Genomic DNA, 24400 nt, shown 5'->3' with positions numbered 1-24400 from the left:
GGCCACGCCACGACCTGCCTGTTCGACAGCGGAAGCACAGAAAGCTTCATCCACCCAGACACAGTGAGCCACTACTCCCTCTCTGTCCTACCAACGCGCAGCCGAATCTCGATGGCATCGAGGTCCCACGCCACGGACATCAGCGGCTACTGTGTCGTGACCCTGTCGGTTAAGGGCACGGAGTATAAAAACTTTAAACTCCTCGTCCTCCCCCATCTCTGCGCTGCCGTCCTACTAGGGCTGGACTTCCAATCCCACCTCCAAAGCGTAACCCTAGCATACGGTGGACCCCTCCCCCCACTCACAGTCAACAACCAGCAAACGTTAAACCGCCCACCGCGTAACACCTGCAGCCTCTCCACCCTCAAGGTCCCGCCACCCTCTCTGTTTGCTAACCTTACCCCTGACTGTAAACCCGTCGCTACCAAGAGCAGGCGGTATAGCGCCGGGGACAGAGCCTTCATTAGCTCTGAGGTGCGGCGCCTCCTGAAAGAGGGCATTATCGAGGGGAGCAGCAGCCCCTGGCGTGCCCAGGTCGTAGTCGTAAAGACCGGCGATAAAAACCGCCTGGTCATCGACTACAGCCAGACCATAAACAGATATACCCAGCTGGACGCATACCCCCTCCCCCGCATATCTGACATGGTCAATCAGATTGCACAGTATAAAGTATTCTCGACCATCGACCTGAAGTCGGCCTACCACCAACTCCCTATCCACCCTGAGGACCGCCAGTATACCGCCTTCGAGGCGAATGGGCGCCTATACCACTTCCTTAGGGTCCCCTTCGGTGTCACTAATGGGGTCTCGGTCTTCCAAAGGGAGATGGACCAGATGGTTGACCAGAACGAACTGCAGGCTACATTCCCCTACCTAGATAACGTCACTATCTGCGGCCGCGACCGGCAGGAACATGACGCGAATCTGGAGAAATTCCTCCGTACGGCCCAACGGCTGAACCTCACCTACAATAAGGAGAAATGCGTGTTTAACACCACGCGCCTTGCCATCCTCGGCTGCGTAGTGGAGAACGGAATCATCGGCCCCGACCCAGAAAGAATGCGCCCCCTCATGGAGCTACCCCTCCCCCACTGCCCTAAAGCACTTAGGAGAACCCTGGGGCTTTTCGCCTACTATGCCCAATGGGTACCCAATTACGCGGACAAAGCCAGACCCCTCCTGAAAGCCACTTCCTTCCCCCTCACGGAGGAGGCGTGCGTGGCCTTCTCCCTCATTAAGGGAGACATAGCCAAGGCCACGATGCACGCAGTGGACGAGTCCATCCCCTTCCAGGTGGAGAGCGACGCATCCGACTTCGCCTTAGCCGCCACCCTAAACCAGGAGGGGAGGCCAGTGGCCTTCTTCTCAAGGACCCTACAGGGCCCCGAGATCCGACATTCGTCGGTCGAGAAAGAGGCCCAGGCGATCGTGGAGGCAGTACGGCGCTGGAGGCACTACCTGGCAGGCAAACGATTTACCCTCCTCACCGACCAGCGTTCGGTGGCTTTCATGTTTAATAACAAGCTGAAGGGCAAAATCAAGAATGACAAGATTTTGAGATGGAGAATCGAGCTCTCCACCTACGATTATGAGATCTTGTACCGGCCAGGCAAGCTGAACGAATCCCCTGATGCCCTTTCACGAATGACATGCGCCAGCGCGCATATCGATAGGCTTCAGACCCTCCACGACCAGCTCTGCCACCCCGGAGTCACCAGACTCTACCATTTCATTAAGGCCCGCAACCTGACCTACTCCATCGAGGAGGTCAGGACCATGACCAGGAACTGCCAGACCTGTGCGGAGTGCAAACCGCACTTCTATAGGCCGGACCGAGCAAGCCTGATCAAGGCCACCCGCCCCTTCGAGCGCCTGAGCATCGACTTTAAGGGGCCCCTCCCGTCCTCTGACCGTAATGTGTACTTCCTCAACATCGTTGATGAGTACTCCCGTTTCCCCTTTGCCTTCCCCTGCCCCGACATGACCAGTAGCACGGTCATGAAGTGCCTGAATGCCCTCTTCGCCTTGTTCGGGTTCCCGAACTATATACACAGCGACCGGGGCTCCTCCTTCATGAGCGAGGAACTCCGGCAATTCCTCCTAGAGAGAGGTATTGCAGCAAGCAGGACCACCAGCTACAACCCCAGAGGTAACGGTCAGGTGGAAAGAGAGAACGCGACGGTATGGAAGGCCGTCCTCTTAGCCTTAAAGTCTAAGGGCCTCCCAACCTCCCGCTGGCAAGAAGTCCTCCCGACAGCGCTGCACTCCATCCGGTCATTACTTTGCACGGCCACTAACACCACCCCCCATGAACGAATGTTCGTTTTCCCCAGGAAGTCGACTACGGGAACCACTCTACCAACCTGGCTGACCGCCCCGGGGCCGGTCTGGCTGCGGAAACACGTGCGGGCCCATAAAACGGACCCCCTGGTCGAGAGGGTGAACCTCCTGCACGCCAACCCCCAGTACGCCTACGTGGCGTACCCAGACGGGCGGGAGGACACTGTCTCCCTACGAGACCTCGCACCCTCAGCCGATCCGGAAACACCGCCACCACCCCCCCCAACCCCAGCCCAGGTAGACGGCATGCCGGAACCCCACGAGCCCTCGCCGACCACGCAAACACCAGCATCAACACCGGATAAGGCACCAGCACCGGATAAGGCAACACCACCGCTGCGGCGATCGGAGAGGCTTACGAAGCCTCCGGACAGACTGACCTACCAGAATTGGTAGTACACTTCACCCCGCCGGACTTAATTCTAAACAAGGGGTGAATGTGGTAAACCACGTTCACTATCGTATCACTGTTAGTAGTTAGCACTGTTCACCACTGTTCATTATAACTGTATCACTGACCACTATTGTATCACGGTACGAGGTCGCCTCTTGCCACACTGCTATACCTGGGATGACCACTTCCGACTCCGCCTTGGCTCCACCCACCAGGCCAGGTATAAAGGTGAGCGACTGGCTGGTATTCCTCCTGCTTGGATCGGATCACCCACGAGAGTGGGCTCTGTTATTTAGTCAATAAAAACCTTTAGTCACCTTCGTAACTCTTCGCCTTTTATTGGAGGAATTGATAGGTATATCAAGGGGTAAAATCAAGAACGACAAGATCTTGAGGTGGAGAATCGAGCTATCCACCTACGATTATGATATCTTGTACCGGCCTGGTAAGCTGAACGAACCCCCTGACGCTCTATCGCGAATTACATGCGCCAACGCGCAAATTGATAGACTTCAGACCCTCCACAACGACCTCTGCCACCCCGGGGTCACCAGGCTTTACTACTTCATTAAGGCCCGCAACCTGACCTACTCCATCGAGGAGGTCAGGACCATGACCAGGAACTGCCAGACCTGTGCCGAGTGCAAACCGCACTTCTTTAGGCCGGACAGAGCAAGCCTGATCAAGGCCACCCGCCCCTTCGAGCGCTTGAGCATCGATTTTAAGGGGCCCCTCCCGTCCTCTGACCGTAATGTGTACTTCCTCAACATTGTTGATGAGTACTCCCGTTTCCCCTTTGCCTTCCCCTGCCCAGACATGACCAGCACCACGGTCGTTAAATGCCTGAACGACCTCTTTGCCTTGTTCGGATTCCCAAACTATATACATAGTGACCGGGGCACCTCCTTCATGAGCGAGGAACTCCGTCAGTTCCTACTAGCGAGAGGCATCGCCACTAGCAGGACCACCAGCTACAACCCCCGAGGGAACGGCCAGGTGGAAAGAGAGAACGCGACGGTATGGAAGGCCGTCCTCTTAGCCTTAAAGTCTAAGGGCCTCCCAACCTCTCGCTGGCAGGAGGTCCTCCCGGCGGCGCTGCATTCCACCCGGTCACTACTTTGCACTGCCATTAACGCCACCCCCCATGAACGAATGTTTGTTTTCCCCAGGAAGTCGACTACGGGAACCACGCTACCAACCTGGCTGACCTCTCCGGGGCCTGTCTTGCTGCGAAAGCACGTGAGGGCCCATAAAATGGACCCCCTGGTCGAGAGGGTGAACCTCCTGCACGCCAACCCCCAGTACGCCTACGTGGCATACCCAGACGGGCGGGAGGACACAGTCTCCTTACGAGACCTCGCACCCTCGGGCACTCCGGAGACACCACCGCTACCCCCCCCCACCACCCCCCCAATTCCAGCCCAGGTAGATGGTACGCCGGAACCCCAAGAGCCTTCGCCTACCTCGCAGACGCCAGCATTAACACCGGAGAACGCAACACCGCCGCTGCGACGATCAGACAGGCTTACGAGGCCTCCGGACAGACTGACATACCAGAACTGGTAGTACACTTCACCCCGCCGGACTCAAATCTAAACAAGGGGTGAATGTGGTAACCCACTTTTACCGTTTACTATCGTTACACTATAGTTATCACTGTTAGATCGTTTCCCTATAGTTATCACTGTTCACATTGTTGTATCACTGTACGAGGTCGCCTCTTGTCACGCTGCTATACCTGGGCTGACCACTGCCGACTCCGCCCATGGCTCCACCTACCTGCCCGGGTATAAAGGTGGTCGACTGGCTGGTATTCCTCCTTCTTGGATCCGAACACCCACGAGGGTGGGCTCTGTTATTTAGTCAATAAAAACCTATAGTTACTTTCTTAACTCGTCGCTTTTCATTGGACGAATTGATAGGTATATCAGGTACGTCCTGGTATATGAGTGGTCAGTGATGGTACGCCCTGGTATATGAGCTGTCAGTGATTATACAGCCTGGTATATGAGATGTCAGTGTTGCTGCGGCCTGGTATATATGCGGTCAGTGATGGTACAGCCTGGTATATGAGTGGTCAGTGATTGTATAGCCTGGTGTATGAGCGGTCAGTGATGGTACGGCCTGGTATATGAGCGGTCAGTGATTGTACAGCCTGGTATATGAGTGGTCAGTGATGGTACGACCTGGTTTATGAGCAGACAGTGATGGTACAGCCTGGTATATGTGCCGTCAGTGATGGTATGGCCTTGTGTATGAGCGGTCAGTGATGGCATGGCCTGTTATATGAGCGGTCAGTAATGATACGGCCTGGTATATGAGCGGTCAGTGATGGTACGGCCTTGTATATGAGCGGTCAGTGATGGTATGGTTTGGTTTATGAGCGGTCAGTAATGGTGCGGCCTGGTATATGAGCGGTCAGTGATGGTATGGCCTGGTATATGGGCGGCCAATGATGGTACGGCCCGGTATATGTGTGGCCAGTGATGATACGGCGTGGTATATGAGCGGTCAGTTACAGTGCGGCCTGGTATATAAGCAGTCAGTGATGGTATGGCCTGGTGTATGAGCGGTCAGTGATGGTACGCCCTGTTATATGAGCGGTCAGCGATGGTACGGCCTGGCATATGAGTGGCCAGTGATGGAACGGCCTGGTGTATGAGCGGTCAGTGACGGTACGGCCTGGTTTATGAGCGGTCAGTGATGGTCCGGCCTGGTATATAAGCGGTCCGTGATGGTACGGCCTGGTACATGAGCGGTCAGTGATTGTACAGCCTGGTATATGAGTGGTCAGTGATGGTACGACCTGGTTTATGAGCAGACAGTGATGGTACAGCCTGGTATATGAGCGGTCAGTGATTGTACTGCCTGGTATATGAGTGGTCAGTGATGGTACGACCTGGTTTATGAGCAGACAGTGATGGTACAGCCTGGTATATGAGCGGTCAGTGATTGTACTGCCTGGTATATGAGTGGTCAGTGATGGTACGACCTGGTTTATGAGCAGACAGTGATGGTACAGCCTGGTATATGAGCGGTCAGTGATTGTACAGCCTGGTATATGAGTGGTCAGTGATGGTACGACCTGGTTTATGAGCAGACAGTGATGGTACAGCCTGGTATATGAGCGGTCAGTGATTGTACTGCCTGGTATATGAGTGGTCAGTGATGGTACGACCTGGTTTATGAGCAGACAGTGATGGTACAGCCTGGTATATGTGCCGTCAGTGATGGTATGGCCTTGTGTATGAGCGGTCAGTGATGGCATGGCCTGTTATATGAGCGGTCAGTAATGATACGGCCTGGTATATGAGCGGTCAGTGATGGTACGGCCTTGTATATGAGCGGTCAGTGATGGTATGGTTTGGTTTATGAGCGGTCAGTAATGGTGCGGCCTGGTATATGAGCGGTCAGTGATGGTATGGCCTGGTATATGGGCGGCCAATGATGGTACGGCCCGGTATATGTGTGGTCAGTGATGATACGGCGTGGTATATGAGCGGTCAGTTACAGTGTGGCCTGGTATATAAGCAGTCAGTGATGGTATGGCCTGGTGTATGAGCGGTCAGTGATGGTACGCCCTAATATATGAGCGGTCAGCGATGGTACGGCCTGGCATATGAGTGGCCAGTGATGGAACGGCCTGGTGTATGAGCGGTCAGTGACGGTACGGCCTGGTTTATGAGCGGTCAGTGATGGTCCAGCCTGGTATATAAGCGGTCCGTGATGGTACGGCCTGGTACATGAGCGGTCAGTGGTGCTACCTCCTGGTATATGAGTGGTCAGTGATGGTACGGCCTGGTTTATGAGTGGTCAGTGATGGTATGGCCTGCAATATGAGTGGTCAGTGATCGTACGGCCTGGTATATGAGCGGTTTGTGAGTGTACGGCCTGGTATACGAGCGGTCAGTGTTGGTACGGCCTGGATTGTGAGCGGGCAGTGACGGTACGGCCCGGTAAATCAGCGGTCAGCAATGATACGGCCTGGTATATGAGCAATCAGTGATGGTGCAGATCGGTATATGAGCGGTCAGTGATTGTATGGCCGGGAATATGAGTGGTCAGTGATGGTACGGCCTTGTATATAGCGGTCAGTGAGGTACGCCCTGGTATATGAGCGGTCATTGATGTTACGGTCTGGTATATGTGCAGCCAGTGATGGTATGGCCCGGTATATGAGCTGTAAGTGATGGTACGCCCTGGTATATGAGCGGTCAGTAATGGTACGGCCTGGTTTATGAGCGCTCAGTGTTGGCACGGCCTGGTATATGAGCTGTCAGTTATGCTATGGCCTGGTATATGAGCGGTCAGTGATGGTACGCCCTGGTATATGATCGGTCTGTGATGGTACGGCCTGGTACATGAGCAGTCAGTGATGGTACGGCCTGGTATATGAGTGGTCAGTTATGGTATGTCCTGGTATATGAGCGGTCAGTGATGGTACGTCCTGGTATATGAGCGGTCAGTGATGGTACGTCCTGGTATATGAGCGGTCAGTGATGTTACACCCTGGTACATGAGCGGTCATTGATGGTGCATCCTGGTATATGAGCGGTCAGTGATGGAATGGCCTGGAATATGAGCGGTCAGTTACGGTATGGCCTGGTATATGCGCTCAATGATATTACGGCCTGGTATATGAGCCGTCAGTGATGGTCCGCCCTGGTATATGAGCGGTCAGTGAGAGTACGGCCTTTTTTATGAGCGGTCAGTGATGGTACGGCCTGGTGTATGAGCGGTCAGTGATGGTACGGCCTGGTGTATGAGCAGTCAGTGATGGTACGGCCTGGAATATGAGCGGTCAGTGATGGTACGGCCTGGTATTTGAGCGGTCAGTAATGATACTGCCTGGTAAAAGAGCGGTCAGTGATGGTACGGCCTGGTATATGAGCGGTCAGTGATGGTACCTCCTGGTATATGAGCGGTCAGTGATGGTACGGCCTGGTATATGAGCAGTCAGTGATGGTATGGCCTGGAATATGAGCGGTCAGTGATGGTACGGCCTGGTATTTGAGCTGTCAGTAATGGTACGGCCTGCTTTATGAGCAGTCAGTGATAGTACACCCTGGTATATCAGCGGTCAGTGATTTTACCACCTGCTATATTAGCCGTGAGCGATGGTACAGCCTTGTTTATGAGCGGTCAGTTATGATACAGCCTGGTATTTGAGTGATCAGTGATTCTACACCCTGGTATACGAGCGGACAGTGATGGTACTGCCTGGTATATGGGCGGTCAGTTAAAGTACGACGTGGTAAATGAGCGGTCAATGATAGTACTGCCCAGTATATGAGCGGTACGTGATGGTGTGGCCTGGTATGAGTGGTCAGTGATGGTACGGCCTGGTATATGAGCGGTCATTGATGTTACGGCCTGGTATATGTGCAGTCAGTGATGGTATGGCCTGGTATATGAGCTGTAAGTGATTGTACGCCCTGGTATATGAGCGGTCAGTAATGGTACGGCCTGGTTTATGAGCGCTCAGTGTTGGTATGGCCTGGTATATGAGTGGTCAGTGATGGTACAGCCTGGTATATCAGTGGTCAGTGATGGTACGACCTGGTGTATGAGCGGTGAATTATGGTATGGCCTGGTATATGAGCGGTCAGTGATGGTACGCCCTGGTATATGATCGGCCTGTGATGGTACGGCCTGGTACATGAGCAGTCAGTGATGGTACGGCCTGGTTTATGAGTGGTCAGTGATGGTACGTCCTGGTATATGAGCGGTCAGTGATGGTACGTCCTGGTATATGAGCTGTCAGTGATGCTACACCCTGGTATATGAGCGGTCATTGATGGTACGTCCTGGTATATGAGCGGTCAGTGATGGTACGCCCTGGTATATGAGTGGTCTGTGATGGTACGCCCTGGTATATGAGCTGTCAGTGATTATACAGCCTGGTATATGAGATGTCAGTGTTGCTGCGGCCTGGTATATATGCGGTCAGTGATGGTACAGCCTGGTATATGAGTGGTCAGTGATTGTATAGCCTGGTGTATGAGCGGTCAGTGATGGTACAGCCTGGTATATGAGCGGTCAGTGATTGCACAGCCTGGTATATGAGAGGCCAGTGATGGTACAGCCTGGTATATGAGCGGTCAGTGATTGTACTGCCTGGTATATGAGTGGTCAGTGATGGTACGACCTGGTTTATGAGCAGACAGTGATGGTACAACCTGGTACATGTGCCGTCAGTGATGGTATGGCCTTGTGTATGAGCGGTCAGTGATGGCATGGCCTGTTATATGAGCGGTCAGTAATGATACGGCCTGGTATATGAGCGGTCCGTGATGGTACGGCCTTGTATATGAGCGGTCAGTGATGGTACGGTTTGGTTTATGAGCGGTCAGTAATGGTGCGGCCTGGTATATGAGCGGTCAGTGATGGTATGGCCTGGTATATGAGCGGCCAATGATGGTACGGCCCGGTATATGTGTGGTCAGTGATGATACGGCGTTGTATATGAGCAGTCAGTTATAGTGCGGCCTGGTATATGAGCAGTCAGTGATGGTATGGCCTGGTGTATCAGCGTTCAGTGATGGTACGCCCTATTATATGAGCGGTCAGCGATGGTACGGCCTGGCATATGAGTGGCCAGTGATGGAACGGCCTGGTGTATGAGCGGTCAGTGACGGTACGGCCTGGTTTATGAGCGGTCAGTGATGGTCCAGCCTGGTATATAAGCGGTCCGTGATGGTACTGCCTTGTACATGAGCGGTCAGTGGTGCTACCTCCTGCTATATGAGCGGTCAGTGATGGTACGGCCTGGTTTATGAGTGGTCAGTGATGGTATGGCCTGCAATATGAGTGGTCAGTGATTGTACGGCCTGGTATATGAGCGGTCAGTGATGGTACGGCCTGGATTGTGAGCGGGCAGAGACGGTACGGCCCGGTAAATCAGCGGTCAGCGATGGTACGGCCTGGTATATGAGCAATCAGTGATGGTGCAGATCGGTATATGAGCGGTCAGTGATTGTATGGCCGGAAATATGAGTGGTCAGTGATGGTACGGCCTTGTATATAGCGGTCAGTGAGGTACGCCCTGGTATATGAGCGGTCATTGAAGGTACGGCATGGTATATGAGCGGTCAGTTACAGTGCGGCCTGGTATTTGAGTGGTCACTGATGGTATGGCCTGGTATATGAGCGGTCAGTGATTGTACGGCCTGGTGTATGAGCAGTCAGTGATGATACGGCCTGGTATATGAGCAATCAGTGATTGTACGGCCTGGTATATGAGCGGACAGTGATGGTGCAGACTGGTGTATGAGCGGACAGTGATGGTACAGCCTGGTATATGTGCCGTCAGTGGCAGTACGGCCTGGTGTATGAGCGGTCAGTGATGGCACGGCCTGGTATATCAGTGGCCAGTGATGGTACGGCCTGGTATATGAGCGGTCTGTGATTGTACGGCCAGGTATATGAGCGGTAAGTGATGGTACGGCCTGGTATATGAGCGGTCACTAATGGTACGGCCTGGTATATGAGCGGTCAGTGCTGGTACGGCCTGTTATATGAGCGGTCAGTGATGGTACACACTGGTATATGAGCGGACAATGCTGGTACAGACTGGTATATGAGGGTCAGTGATGGTACGGCCTGGTATATGAGTGGTCAGTGATGGTACGGCCTAGTATAAGAGCGGTTAGTTATGGTACGGCCTGGTATATGAGTGGTCATTGAAGGTACGGCCTGGCTTATGAGCGGTCAGTGATGTTACGGCCTGGTATATTAGCAGTCAGTGATGGTACGGCCTGGTATATGAGCGGTCAGTGATGGTACGGCCTGATATATGAGCGGTCAGTGATTGTACTGCCTGGTATATGAGTGGTCAGTGAAGGTACGGCCTGGTATATGAGCGGCCAGTGAAGGTATATCCTGGTGTATGAGCGGTCAGTGAAGTTACGCCCTAGTATATGAGCGGTCAGTGAAGGTACGGCCTGGTGTATGAGCGGTCAGTGAAGTTACGCCCTGGTATATGAGTGGTCAGTGAAGGTACGGCCTGGTATATGAGCGGTCAGTGATTGTACGGCCTGGTATATCAGCGGTCAGTGATGGTACGGCCTGGTTTATGAGTGGTCAATGATGGTACGGCCTGGTATATTAGTGGTCAGTGAAGTTTCGCATGGGTATATGAGCGGTCAGTGAAGGTACAGCCTGGTGTATGAGCGGTCAGTGATGGTACGGCCTGGTGTATGAGCGCTCAGTGATGTTACGGCCTGATATATTAGCAGCCAGTGATGGTATGGCCTGGCATATGAACGGTCAGTGATGGTACGGCTTGATATATGAGCGGTCAGTGATTGTACTGCCTGGTATATGAGTGGTCAGTGAAGGTACGGCCTGGTATATGAGCGGCCAGTGAAGGTACATCCTGGTGTATGAGCGGTCAGTGAAGTTACGCCCTGGTATATGAGCAGTCAGTGAAGGTAGGCCTGGTGTATGAGCGGTCAGTGAAGTTACGCCCTGGTATATGAGCGGTCAGTGAAGGTATGGCCTGGTATGTGAGCGGTCAGTGATGGTACGGCCTGGTATATCAGCAGTCAATGATGTTACGGCCTGGTATATGAGTGGTCAATGATGGTACGTCCTGGTATATGAGCGGTCAGTGAAGTTACGCCCTGGTATATGAACGGTCAGTGAAGGTACAGCCTGGTGTATGAGCGGTCAGTGATGGTACGGCCTGGTGTATGAGCGCTCAGTGATGGTACGGCCTTGTATGTGAGCGGCCAGATATTGTACGGCCTGGTATATCAGCGGTCAGTGATGGTACGGCCTGGTATATGTGTGGTCAGTAATGGTACGGCCTGGTATATGAGCAGTCAGTGATGGTACGGCCTGGTATATGAGCGGTCTGTTATGGTACGCAATGGTATATGAGCATTCATGGATGGTACAGCCTGGTATATGAGCGGTCAGTGATGGTACGTCCTGGTGTATGAGCGGTCAGTGATGGTACGGCCTCGTACATCAGCGGTCAGTGATGGTACGGCCTGGTTTATGAGTGGTCAGTGATGGTATTGCCTGGAATATGAGCGGTCAGCGATGGTACGGCCCAGTATATGTGTGGTCAGTGATGATACGGCGTGGTATATGAGCGGTCAGAGATGGTACGGCCTGGATTGTGAGCAGGCAGTGACGGTACGGCCCGGTAAATCAGCGGTCAGCGATGATACGGCCTGGTATATGAGCAATCAGTGATGGTGCAGATCGGTACATGAGCAGTCAGTGATTGTATGGCCGGGAATATGAGTGGTCAGTGATGGTACGGCCTGGTATATGAGCGGACAGTGATGGTGCAGACTGGTGTATGAGCGGACAGTGATGGTACAGCCTGGTATATGTGCCGTCAGCGGCAGTACGGCCTGGTGTATGAGCGGTCAGTGATTGTACGGCCTGGTATATCAGCGGTCAGTGATTGTACTGCCTGGTATATGAGTGGTCAGTGAAGGTACGGCCTGGTATATGAGCGGCCAGTGAAGGTACGTCCTGGTGTATGAGCGGTCAGTGAAGTTACGCCCTGGTATATGAGCGGTCAGTGATTGTACGGCCTGGTATATCAGCGGTCTGTGATGGTACGGCCTGGTATATGTGTGGTCAGTGATGGTACGGCCTGGTATATGAGCGGTCAGTGATGGTACGGCCTGGTATATGAGCGGTCAGTGATGATACGGCCTTGTAAATGAGCGGTCAGTGATGGTACAGCTTGGTTTATGAGTGGTCAGTAATGGTACGGCCTGGTATATGAGCGGTCAGTTATGGTATGGCCTGGTATATGAGCGGTCAGTGATGGTACTGCCTGGTATATGAGTGGTCAGTGCAGGTACGGCCTGGTATATGAGCGGCCAGTGAAGGTACGCCCTGGTGTATGAGCGGTCAGTGAAGTTACGCCCTGGTATATGAGCAGTCAGTGAAGGTACGGCCTGGTATGTGAGCGGTCAGTGATTGTACGGCCTGGTATATCAGCGGTCAGTGATGGTACGGCCTGGTTTATGAGTGGTCAATGATGGTACGGCCTGGTATATTAGTGGTCAGTGAAGTTACGCCCTGGTATATGAGCGGTCAGTGAAGGTACAGCCTGGTGTATGAGCGGTCAGTGATGGTACGGCCTGGTGTATGAGCGCTTAGTGATGTTACGGCCTGGTATATGAGCGGTCAGTGATTGTACGGCCTGGTATATCAGCGGTCTGTGATGGTACGGCCTGGTATATGTGTGGTCAGTGATGGTACGGCCTGGTATTTGAGCGGTCAGTGATGATACGGCCTTGTATATGAGCGGTCAGTGATGGTACAGCTTGGTTTGTGAGCGGTCAGTAATGGTACGGCCTGGTATATGAGCGGTCAGTGATGGTATGGCCTGGTATATGAGCGGTCAGTAATGATACGGCCTTGTATATGAGCGGTCAGTGATGGTACAGCTTGGTTTGTGAGCGGTCAGTAATGGTACGGCCTGGTATATGAGCGGTCAGTGATGGTATGGCCTGGTATATGAGCGGTCAGTGATGGTACGGCCCGGTATATGTGTGGTCAGTGATGATACGGCATGGTATATGAGCGGCCAGTTACAGTGCGGCCTGGTATATGAGCAGTCAGTGATGGTATGGCCTGGTGTATGAGCGGTCAGTGATGGTACGGCCTGGTATATGAGTGGTCAGTGATGGTACGGCCTGGCATATGAGTGGCCAGTGATGGTACGGCCTGGAGTATGAGCAGTCCGTGACGGTACGGCCTGCTTTATGAGCGGTCAGTGATAGTCCAGCCTGGTATATAAGCGGTCCGTGATGGTACGGCTTGGTACATGAGCAGTCAGTGATGCTACCTCCTGGTATATGAGCGGTCAGTGATGGTACGGCCTGGTATATGAGTGGTTCGTGATTGTATGGCCTGGTATACGAGCGGTCAGTGATGGTACGGCCTGGATTGTGAGCAGGCAGTGATGGTACGGCCTGGTAAATGAGCGGTCAGCGATGATACGGCCTGGTATATGAGCAATCAGTGATGGTGCAGATTGGAATATGAGCGGTCAGTGATTGTACGGCCGGGAATATGAGTGGCCATTGATGGTACGGCCTGGTATATGAGCGGTCAGTGAGGTACGCCCTGGTATATGAGCGGCCATTGATGGTACGTCCTGGTATATGAGCGGTCAGTGATGGTACGCCCTGGTATATGAGCGGTCAGTGATGGTACGGCCTGGTATATGAGTGGTCAGTGATGGTATGCCCTGGTATATGAGCTGTCAGTGATGGTACGGCCTGGTGTATGAGCGGTCAGTGATGGTACGGCCTGGTATATGTGGGGTCAGTGAAGGTACGGCCTGGTATATGAGCGGTCAATGATGGTATGGCCTGGTATATGAGTGGTCAGTGATGGTACAACCTGGTATATGAGCGGTCAGTAATGTTACTGCCTGGTATATGAGCGGTCAGTGATGTTAGATCCTGGTATATGAGCGGTCAGTGATGGTCCAGCCTGGTATATAAGCGGTTCGTGATGGTACGGCCTGGTACATGAGCGTTCACTGATGCTACCTCCTGGTATAGGAGCGGTCAGTGATGGTACGGCCTGGTTTATGTGTAGTCAGTGATGGTATGGCCTGGAATATGAGCGGTCAGTGATCGTATGGCCTGGTATATGAGCGATTTGTGATTGTATGGCCTGGTATACGAGCGGTCAGTGATGGTACGGCCTTGATTGTGAGCGGGCAGTGACGGTGCGGCCCGGTAAATGAGCGGTCAGCGATGATACGGCTGGGAATATGAGTGGTCTGTGAGGGACACCTTGGTATATGAGCAGTCATTGAAGGTAAGGCGTGGTATATGAGCGGTCAGTTATTTGCGTGGTCAGTGATGGTATGGCCTGGTGTATGAGCAGTCAGTGATTGTACAGCCTGGTGTATGAGCAGTCAGTGATGGTACGGCCTGGTATACGAGCGATCAGTGATTGTACGACCTGGTATATGAGTGGTCACTGATGATACGGCCTGGTATATGTGTGGTCAGTGATGGTACGGCCTGGTATATGAGCAGTCAGTGATGGTACGGCCTGGTCTGTGAGCGGTCAGTGATTGTACGGCCTGGTATATCAGCGGTCAGTGATGGTACGGCCTGGTATATGTGTGATCAGTGATGGTACGGCCTGGTATATGAGCAGTCAGTGATGGTACGGCCAGTTATATGAGCGGTCAGTTATGGTACGCCCTGGTATATGAGCATTCATGGATGGTACGGCCTGGTATATGAGCGGTCAGTGATGGTACGCCCTGGTGTATGAGCGGTCAGTGATGGTATGGCCTGGTACCTGAGCGGTCAGTGATGGTACGGCCTGGTTTATGAGTGGTCAGTAATGGTATTGCCTGGAATATGAGCGGTCAGTGATCGTACAGCCTGGTATATGAGCGGTCTGTGATTGTACAGCCTGGTATATGACCGGTCAGTGATGATACGGCTTGGATTGAGAGCAGTCAGTGATGGTACGGTCCTGTAAATGAGCGGTCAGCGATGATACAGCCTGGCTTATGAGCGATCAGTGATGGTGCAGACCGGTATATGAGAGGTCAGTGATTGTACATCCGGGAATATGAGTAGTCAGTTACGGTACGGCCTGGTGTATGAGCGGTCATTGATGGTACGTCCTGGTATATGAGCGGTCAGTGATGGTACGCCCTGGTATATGAGCTGTCAGTGATTATACGGCCTGGTATATGAGATGTCAGTGATGGTACCGCCTGGTATATGAGTGGTCAATGTTCGTACGGCCTGGTATATGAGCGGGCACTGATTGTACAGCTTGGTATATGAGCGTTACATGATGATGTGGCCTGGTATATGAGCGGTCAGTGATTGTATGGCCTGGTGTATGAGCGGTCAGTGGTGGTACGGCCTGGTATAAGAGCGGTCAGTGATTGTACAGCCTGGTATATGAGCGGTCAGTGATGGTGCAGCCTGGTATATGAGCGGTCAGTGATTGTACTGCCTGGTATATGAGTGGTCAGTGATGGTACGGCCTGGTTTATGAGCAGACAGTGATGGTATGGCCTGGTATATGTGCCGTCAGTGATGGTACGGCCTTGTGTATGAGCGGTCAGTGATGGCACGGCCTGGTATATGAGCGGTCAGTGATGGTACGGCCTGGTATATGAGCGGTCAGTGATGGTACGGCCTTGTATATGAGCGGTCAGTGATGGTACGGCCTGGATTGTGAGCGGGCAGTGACGGTGCGGCCCGGTAAATGAGCGGTCAGCGATGATACGGCTGGGAATATGAGTGGTCAGTGAGGTACACCCTGGTATATGAGCGGTCATTGAAGGTACGGCGTGGTATATGAGCGGTCAGTTAGAGTGCGGACTAGTATTTGAGTGGTCAGTGATGGTATGGCCTGGTGTATGAGCGGTCAGTGATTGTACGACCTGGTATATGAGTGGTCAGTGATGATACGGCCTGATATATGTGTGGTCAGTGATGGTACGGCCTGGTATATGAGCAGTCAGTGATGGTACGGCCTGGTCTGTGAGCGGTCAGTGATTGTACGGCCTGGTATATCAGCAGTCAGTGATGGTACGGCCTGGTATATGTGTGGTCAGTGATGGTACGGCCTGGTATATGAGCAGTCAGTGATGGTACAGCCTGTTATATGAGCGATCAGTTATGGTACGCCCTGGTATATGAGCATTCATGGATGGTACGGACTGGTATATGAGCGGTCAGTGATGGTATGCCCTGGTGTATGAGCGGTCAGTGATGGTATGGCCTGGTACCTGAGCTGTCAGTGATGGTACGGCCTGGTTTATGAGTGGTCAGTGATGGTATTGCCTGGAATATGAGCGGTCAGTGATCGTACAGCCTGGTATATGAGCGGTCTGTGAATGTACAGCCTGGTATATGACCGGTCAGTGATGATACGGCTTGGATTGAGAGCAGTCAGTGATGGTACGGTCCTGTAAATGAGCGGTCAGCGATGATACAGCCTGGTATATGAGCGATCAGTGATGGTGCAGACCGGTATATGAGCGGTCAGTGATTGTACATCCGGGAATATGAGTAGTCAGTTATGGTACGGCCTGGTGTATGAGCGGTCATTGATGGTTCGTCCTGGTATATGAGCGGTCAGTGATGTTACGCCCTGGTATATGAGTGGTCAGTGATGGTACGCCCTGGTATATGAGCTGTCAGTGATTATACGGCCTGGTATATGAGATGTCAGTGATGGTACAGCCTGGTATATGAGTGGTCAATGTTGGTACGGCCTGGTATATAAGCGGGCACTGATTGTACAGCTTGGTATATGAGCGTTACATGATGATGTGGCCTGGCATATGAGCGGTCAGTGATTGTATGGCCTGGTGTATGAGCGGTCAGTGATGGTACGGCCTGGTATAAGAGCGGTCAGTGATTGTACAGCCTGGTATATGAGCGGTCAGTGATGGTACAGCCTGGTATATGAGCGGTCAGTGATTGTACTGCCTGGTGTATGAGTGGTCAGTGATGGTGCGGCATGGTTTATGAGCAGACAGTGATGGTATGCCCTGGTATATGTGCCGTCAGTGATGGTATGGCCTTGTGTATGAGCGGTCAGTGATGGCACGGCCTGGTATATGAGCGGTCAGTGATGGTACGGCTTGGTTTATGAGCGGTCAGTAATGGTACGGCCTGGTATATGAGCGGTCAGTGATGGTACGGCCTGGTATATGAGCGGGCAATGATGGTACGGCCTTGTATATGAGCGGTCAGTGATGGTACGGCCTGGTATATGAGCGGTCAGTGATGGTACGGCCTGGTATATGAGCGGTCAGTGATGGTACGGCCTTGTATATGAGCGGTCAGTGATGGTACGGCTTGGTTTATGAGCGGTCAGTAATGGTACGGCCTGGTATATGAGCGGTCAGTGATGGTACGGCCTGGTATTTGAGCGGTCAGTGATGGTACGGCCCGGTATATGTGTGGTCAGTGATGATATGGCGTGGTATATGAGCGGTCAGTTACAGTGCGGCCTGGTTTATGAGCAGACAGTGATGGTATGGCCTGGTATATGTGCCGTCAGTGATGGTATGGCCTTGTGTATGAGCGGTCAGTGATGGCACGGCCTGGTATATGAGCGGTCAGTGATGGTACGGCCTGGTATATGAGTGGTCAGTGATGGTACGGCCTTGTATATGAGCGGTCAGTGATGGTACGGCTTGGTTTATGAGCGGTCAGTAATGGTAAGGCCTGCTATATGAGCGGTCAGTGATGGTATGGCCTGGTATATGAGCGATCAGTGATGGTGCAGACCGGTATATGAGCGGTCAGTGATTGTACATCCGGGAATATGAGTAGTCAGTTATGGTACGGCCTGGTGTACGAGCGGTCATTGATGGTTCGTCCTGGTATATGAGCGGTCAGTGATGTTACTCCCTGATATATGAGTGGTCAGTGATGGTACGCCCTGGTATATGAGCTGTCAGTGATTATACGGCCTGGTATATGAGATGTCAGTGATGGTACAGCCTGGTATATGAGTGGTCAATGTTGGTACGGCCTGGCATATAAGCGGGCACTGTTTGTACAGCTTGGTATATGAGCGTTACATGATGATGTGGCCTGGTATATGAGCGGCCAGTGATTGTATGGCCTGGTGTATGAGCGGTCAGTGATGGTACGGCCTGGTATAAGAGCGGTCAGTGATTGTACAGCCTGGCATATGAGCGGTCAGTGATGGTACAGCCTGGTATATGAGCGTTCAGTGATTGTACTGCCTGGTATATGAGTGGTCAGTGATGGTACGGCCTGGTTTATGAGCAGACAGTGATGGTATGGCCTGGTATATGTGCCGTCAGTGATGGTATGGCCTTGTGTATGAGCGGTCAGTGATGGCACGGCCTGGTATATGAGCGGTCAGTGATGGTACGGCCTGGTATATGAGCGGTCAGTCATGGTACGGCTTGGTTTATGAGCGGTCAGTAATGGTACGGCCTGGTATATGAGCGGTCAGTGATGGTACGGCCTGGTATATGAGCGGTCAGTGATGGTACGGCCTTGTATATGAGCGGTCAGTGATGGTACGGCCTGGTATATGAGCGGTCAGTGATGGTACGGCCTGGTATATGAGCGGTCAGTGATGGTACGGCCTTGCATATGAGCGGTCAGTGATGGTACGGCTTGGTTTATGAGCGGTCAGTAATGGTACGGCCTGGTATATGAGTGGTCAGTGATGGTACGGCCTGGTATTTGAGCGGTCAGTGATGGTACGGCCCGGTATATGTGTGGTCAGTGATGATATGGCGTGGTATATGAGCGGTCAGTTACAGTGCGGCCTGGTTTATGAGCAGACAGTGATGGTATGGCCTGGTATATGTGAAGTCAGTGATGGTATGGCCTTGTGTATGAGCGGTCAGTGATGGCACGGCCTGGTATATGAGCGGTCAGTGATGGTACGGCCTGGTATATGAGCGGTCAGTGATGGTACGGCCTTGTATATGAGCGGTCAGTGATGGTACGGCTTGGTTTATGAGCGGTCAGTAATGGTACGGCCTGCTATATGAGCGGTCAGTGATGGTATGGCCTGGTATATGAGCGATCAGTGATGGTGCAGACCGGTATATGAGCGGTCAGTGATTGTACGTCCGGGAATATGAGTAGTCAGTTATGGTACAGCCTGATGTATGAGTGGTCAGTGATGGTACGGCCTGGTATTTGAGCGGTCTGTGATGTTACGCCCTGGTATATGAGCGGTCATTGACGGTACGTCCTGGTATATGAGCGTTCAGTGATGGTACGCCCTGGTATATGAGTGGTCAGTGAAGGTACGCCCTGGTATATGAGCTGTCAGTGATTATACGGCCTGGTATATGAGATGTCAGTGATGGTACAGCCTGGTATATGAGTGGTCAATGTTGGTACGGCCTGGCATATGAGCGGGCATTGATTGTACAGCTTGGCATATGAGCGTTACATGATGATGTGGCCGGGTATATGAGCGGTCAGTGATTGTATGGCCTGGTGTATGAGCGGTCCGTGATGGTATGGCCTGGTATAAGAGCGGTCAGTGATTGTACAGCCTGGTATATGAGCGGTCAGTGATGGTACAGCCTGGTATATGAGCGGTCAGTGATGGTACGGCCTGGTTTATGAGCAGACAGTGATGGTATGGCCTGGTATATGTGCCGTCAGTGATGGTATGGCCTTGTGTATGAGCGGTCCGTGATGGTATGGCCTGGTATAAGAGCGGTCAGTGATTGTACAGCCTGGTATATGAGCGGTCAGTGATGGTACAGCCTGGTATATTACCGGTCAGTGATTGTACTGCCTGGTATATGAGTGGTCAGTGATGGTACGGCCTGGTTTATGAGCAGACAGTGATGGTATGGCCTGGTATATGTGCCGTCAGTGATGGTATGGCCTTGTGTATGAGCGGTCAGTGATGGCACGGCCTGGTATATGAGCGGTCAGTGATGGTATGGCCTGGTATATGAGCGGTCAGTGATGGTACGGCCTTGTATATGAGCGGTCAGTGATGGTACGGCCTGGATTGTGATAGGGCAGTGACGGTGCGGCCCGGTAAATGAGCGGTCAGCGATGATACGGCTGGGAATATGAGTGGTCAGTGATGGCACGGCCTGGTATATGAGCAGACAGTGATGGTACGGCCTGGTATATGTGCGGTCAGTGATGGTACGGCCTTGAATACGAGCGGTCAGTGATGGTACGGCTTGGTTTATGAGCGGTCAGTAATGGTATGGCCTGGTATATGAGCGGTCAGTGATGGTACGGCCTGGTATATGAGCAGTCAGTGATGGTATGGCCTGGTGTATGAGCGGTCAGTGATGGTACAGCCTGGTATATGAGCGTTCAGTGATGGTACGGCCTGTCATATGAGTGGCCAGTGATGGTACGGCCTGGTGTATGAGCAGTCAGTGACGGTACGGCCTGCTTTATGAGCGGTCAGTGATGGTCCAGCCTGGTATATATGCGGTCCGTGATGGTACGGCTTGGTACATGAGCAGTCAGTGATGCTACCTCCTGGTACATGAGCGGTCAGTGATGGTACGGCCTGGTTTATGAGTGGTCAGTGACGGTACGGCCAGGTATATGAGCGGTTAGTGAGTGTATGGCCTGGTATACGAGCGGTCAGTGATGGTACAGCCTGGATTGTGAGCGGGCAGTGATGTTACGGCCCAGTAAATGAGCAGTCAGCGATGATACGGCCTGGTATATGAGCAATCAGTGATGGTGCAGATCGGTATATGAGCGGTCAGTGATTGTCCTGCCGGGAATATGAGTGGTCATTGATGGTACGGCCTGGCATATAAGCGGGCACTGTTTGTACAGCTTGGTACATGAGCGTTACATGATGATGTGGCCTGGTATATGAGCGGCCAGTGATTGTATGGCCTGGTGTATGAGCGGTCAGTGATGGTACGGCCTGGTATAAGAGCGGTCAGTGATTGTACAGCCTGGCATATGAGCGGTCAGTGATGGTACAGCCTGGTATATGAGCGTTCAGTGATTGTACTGCCTGGTATTTGAGTGGTCAATGATGTTACGGCCTGGTTTATGAGCAGACAGTGATGGTATGGCCTGGTATATGTGCCGTCAGTGATGGTATGGCCTTGTGTATGAGCGGTCAGTGATGGCACGGCCTGGTATATGGGCGGTCAGTGATGGTACGGCCTGGTATATGAGCGGTCAGTAATGGTACGGCTTGGTTTATGAGCGGCCAGTAATGGTACGGCCTGGTATATGAGCGGTCAGTGATGGTACGGCCTGGTATATGAGCGGTCAGTGATGGTACGGCCTTGTATATGAGCGGTCAGTGATGGTACGGCCTGGTATATGAGCGGTCAGTGATGGTACGGCCTGGTATATGAGCGGTCAGTGATGGTACGGCCTTGCATATGAGCGGTCAGTGATGGTACGGCTTGGTTTATGAGCGGTCAGTAATGGTACGGCCTGGTATATGAGCGGTCAGTGATGGTACGGCCTGGTATTTGAGCGGTCAGTGATGGTATGGCCCGGTATATGTGTGGTCAGTGATGGTATGGCCTTGTGTATGAGCGGTCAGTGATGGCACGGCCTGGTATATGAGCGGTCAATGATGGTACGGCCTTGCATATGAGCGGTCAGTGATGGTACGGCTTGGTTTATGAGCGGTCAGTAATGGTACGGCCTGGTATATGAGCGGTCAGTTACAGTGCGGCCTGGTTTATGAGCAGACAGTGATGGTATGGCCTGGTATATGTGAAGTCAGTGATGGTATGGCCTTGTGTATGAGCGGTCAGTGATGGCACGGCCTGGTATATGAGAGGTCAGTGATGGTACAGCCTGGTATATGAGCGGTCAGTGATGGTACGGCCTTGTATATGAGCGGTCAGTGATGGTACGGCTTGGTTTATGAGCGGTCAGTAATGGTACGGCCTGCTATATGAGCGGTCAGTGATGGTATGGCCTGGTATATGAGCGATCAGTGATGGTGCAGACCGGTATATGAGCGGTCAGTGATTGTACGTCCGGGAATATGAGTAGTCAGTTATGGTATAGCCTGATGTATGAGTGGTCAGAGATGGTACGGCCTGGTATTTGAGCGGTCTGTGATGTTACGCCCTGGTATATGAGCGGTCACTGACGGTACGTCCTGATATATGAGCGGTCAGTGATGGTACGCCCTGGTATATGAGTGGTCAGTGAAGGTACGCCCTGGTATATGAGCTGTCAGTGATTATACGGCCTGGTATATGAGATGTCAGTGATGGTACAGCCTGGTATATGAGTGGTCAATGTTGGTACGGCCTGGCATATGAGCGGGCATTGATTGTACAGCTTGGCATATGAGCGTTACATGATGATGTGGCCGGGTATATGAGCGGTCAGTGATTGTATGGCCTGGTGTATGAGCGGTCCGTGATGGTATGGCCTGGTATAAAAGCGGTCAGTGATTGTACAGCCTGGTATATGAGCGGTCAGTGATGGTACAGCCTGGTATATGAGCGGTCAGTCATTGTACTGCCTGGTATATGAGTGGTCAGTGATGGTACGGCCTGGTTTATGAGCAGACAGTGATGGTATGGCCTGGTATATGTGCCGTCAGTGATGGTATGGCCTTGTGTATGAGCGGTCAGTGATGGCACGGCCTGGTATATGAGCGGTCAGTGATGGTATGGCCTGGTATATGAGCGGTCAGTGATGGTACGGCCTTGTATATGAGCGGTCAGTGATGGTACGGCCTGGATTGTGAGCGGGCAGTGACGGTGCGGCCCGGTAAATGAGCGGTCAGCGATGATACGGCTGGGAATATGAGTGGTCAGTGATGGCACGGCCTGGTATATGAGCAGACAGTGATGGTACGGCCTGGTATATGTGCGGTCAGTGATGGTACGGCCTTGAATACGAGCGGTCAGTGATGGTACGGCTTGGTTTATGAGCGGTCAGTAATGGTATGGCCTGGTATATGAGCGGTCAGTGATGGTACGCCCTGGTATATGAGCGGCCATTAATGGTACGTCCTGGTATATGAGCGGTCAGTGATGGTACGCCCTGGTATATGAGCGGTCAGTGATGGTACGGCCTGGTATATGAGTGGTCAGTGATGGTATGCCCTGGTATATGAGCTGTCAGTGATGGTACGGCCTGGTGTATGAGCGGTCAGTGATGGTACGGCCTGGTATATGTGGGTTCAGTGATGGTACGGCCTGGTATATGAGCGGTCAATGATGGTATGGCCTGGTATATGAGTGGTCAGTGATGGTACAACCTGGTATATGAACGGTCAGTGATGTTACAGCCTGGTATATGAGCGGTCAGTGATGTTACAGCCTGGTATATGAGCGGTCAGTGATGTTCCAGCCTGGTATATAAGCGGTCCGTGATGGTACGGCCTGGTACATGAGTGGTCAGTGATGCTACCTCCTGGTATATGAGCGGTCAGTGATGGTACGGCCTGGTTTATGAGTGGACAGTGATGGTATGGCCTGGAATATGAGCGGTCAGTGATCGTACGGCCTGGTATATGAGCGATTTGTGATTGTATGGCCTGGTATACGAGCGGTCAGTGATGGTACGGCCTGGATTGTGAGCGGACAGTGAAGGTGCGGCCCGGTAAATGAGCGGTCAGCGATGATATGGCCTGGTATATGAGCAAACAGTGATGGTGCAGATCGGTATATGAGCGGTCAGTGATTGTACGGCCGGGAATATGAGTGGTCAGTGAGGTACACCCTGGTATATGAGCGGTCACTGATGGTACGGCGTGGTATATGAGCGGTCAGTTACAGTGCGGACTGGTATATGTGTGGTCAGTGATGGTACGGCCTGGTGTATGAGCGGTCAGTGATTGGAAGGCCTGGTGTATGAGCGGTCAGTGATGATACGGCCTGGCATATGTGTGGTCAGTGATGGTACGGCCTGGTATATGAGTGATCAGTGATTGTACAACCTGGTATATGAGCGGTCAGTGATGATACGGCCTGGTATATGTGTGGTCAGTGATGGTACGGCCTGGTATATGAGCAGTCAGTGATGGTACGGCCTGGTACATGAGCGGTCAGTGATGGTACGCCCTGGTGTATGAGCGGTCAGTGATGGTACGCCCTGGTATATGAGTGGTCAGTGATGGTACGCCCTGGTATATGAGCTGTCAGTGATTATACGGCCTGATATATGAGATGTCAGTGAAGGTACAGTCTGGTATATG

The sequence above is a fragment of the Somniosus microcephalus genome, unplaced genomic scaffold, assembly GCF_052327205.1.
Source record: "Somniosus microcephalus isolate GS21.2 unplaced genomic scaffold, FLI_Smic_1.0 unresolved_chr1, whole genome shotgun sequence".
Lineage (NCBI taxonomy): Eukaryota > Metazoa > Chordata > Chondrichthyes > Squaliformes > Somniosidae > Somniosus > Somniosus microcephalus.
Note: the sequence above shows the minus strand (reverse complement) of the source record.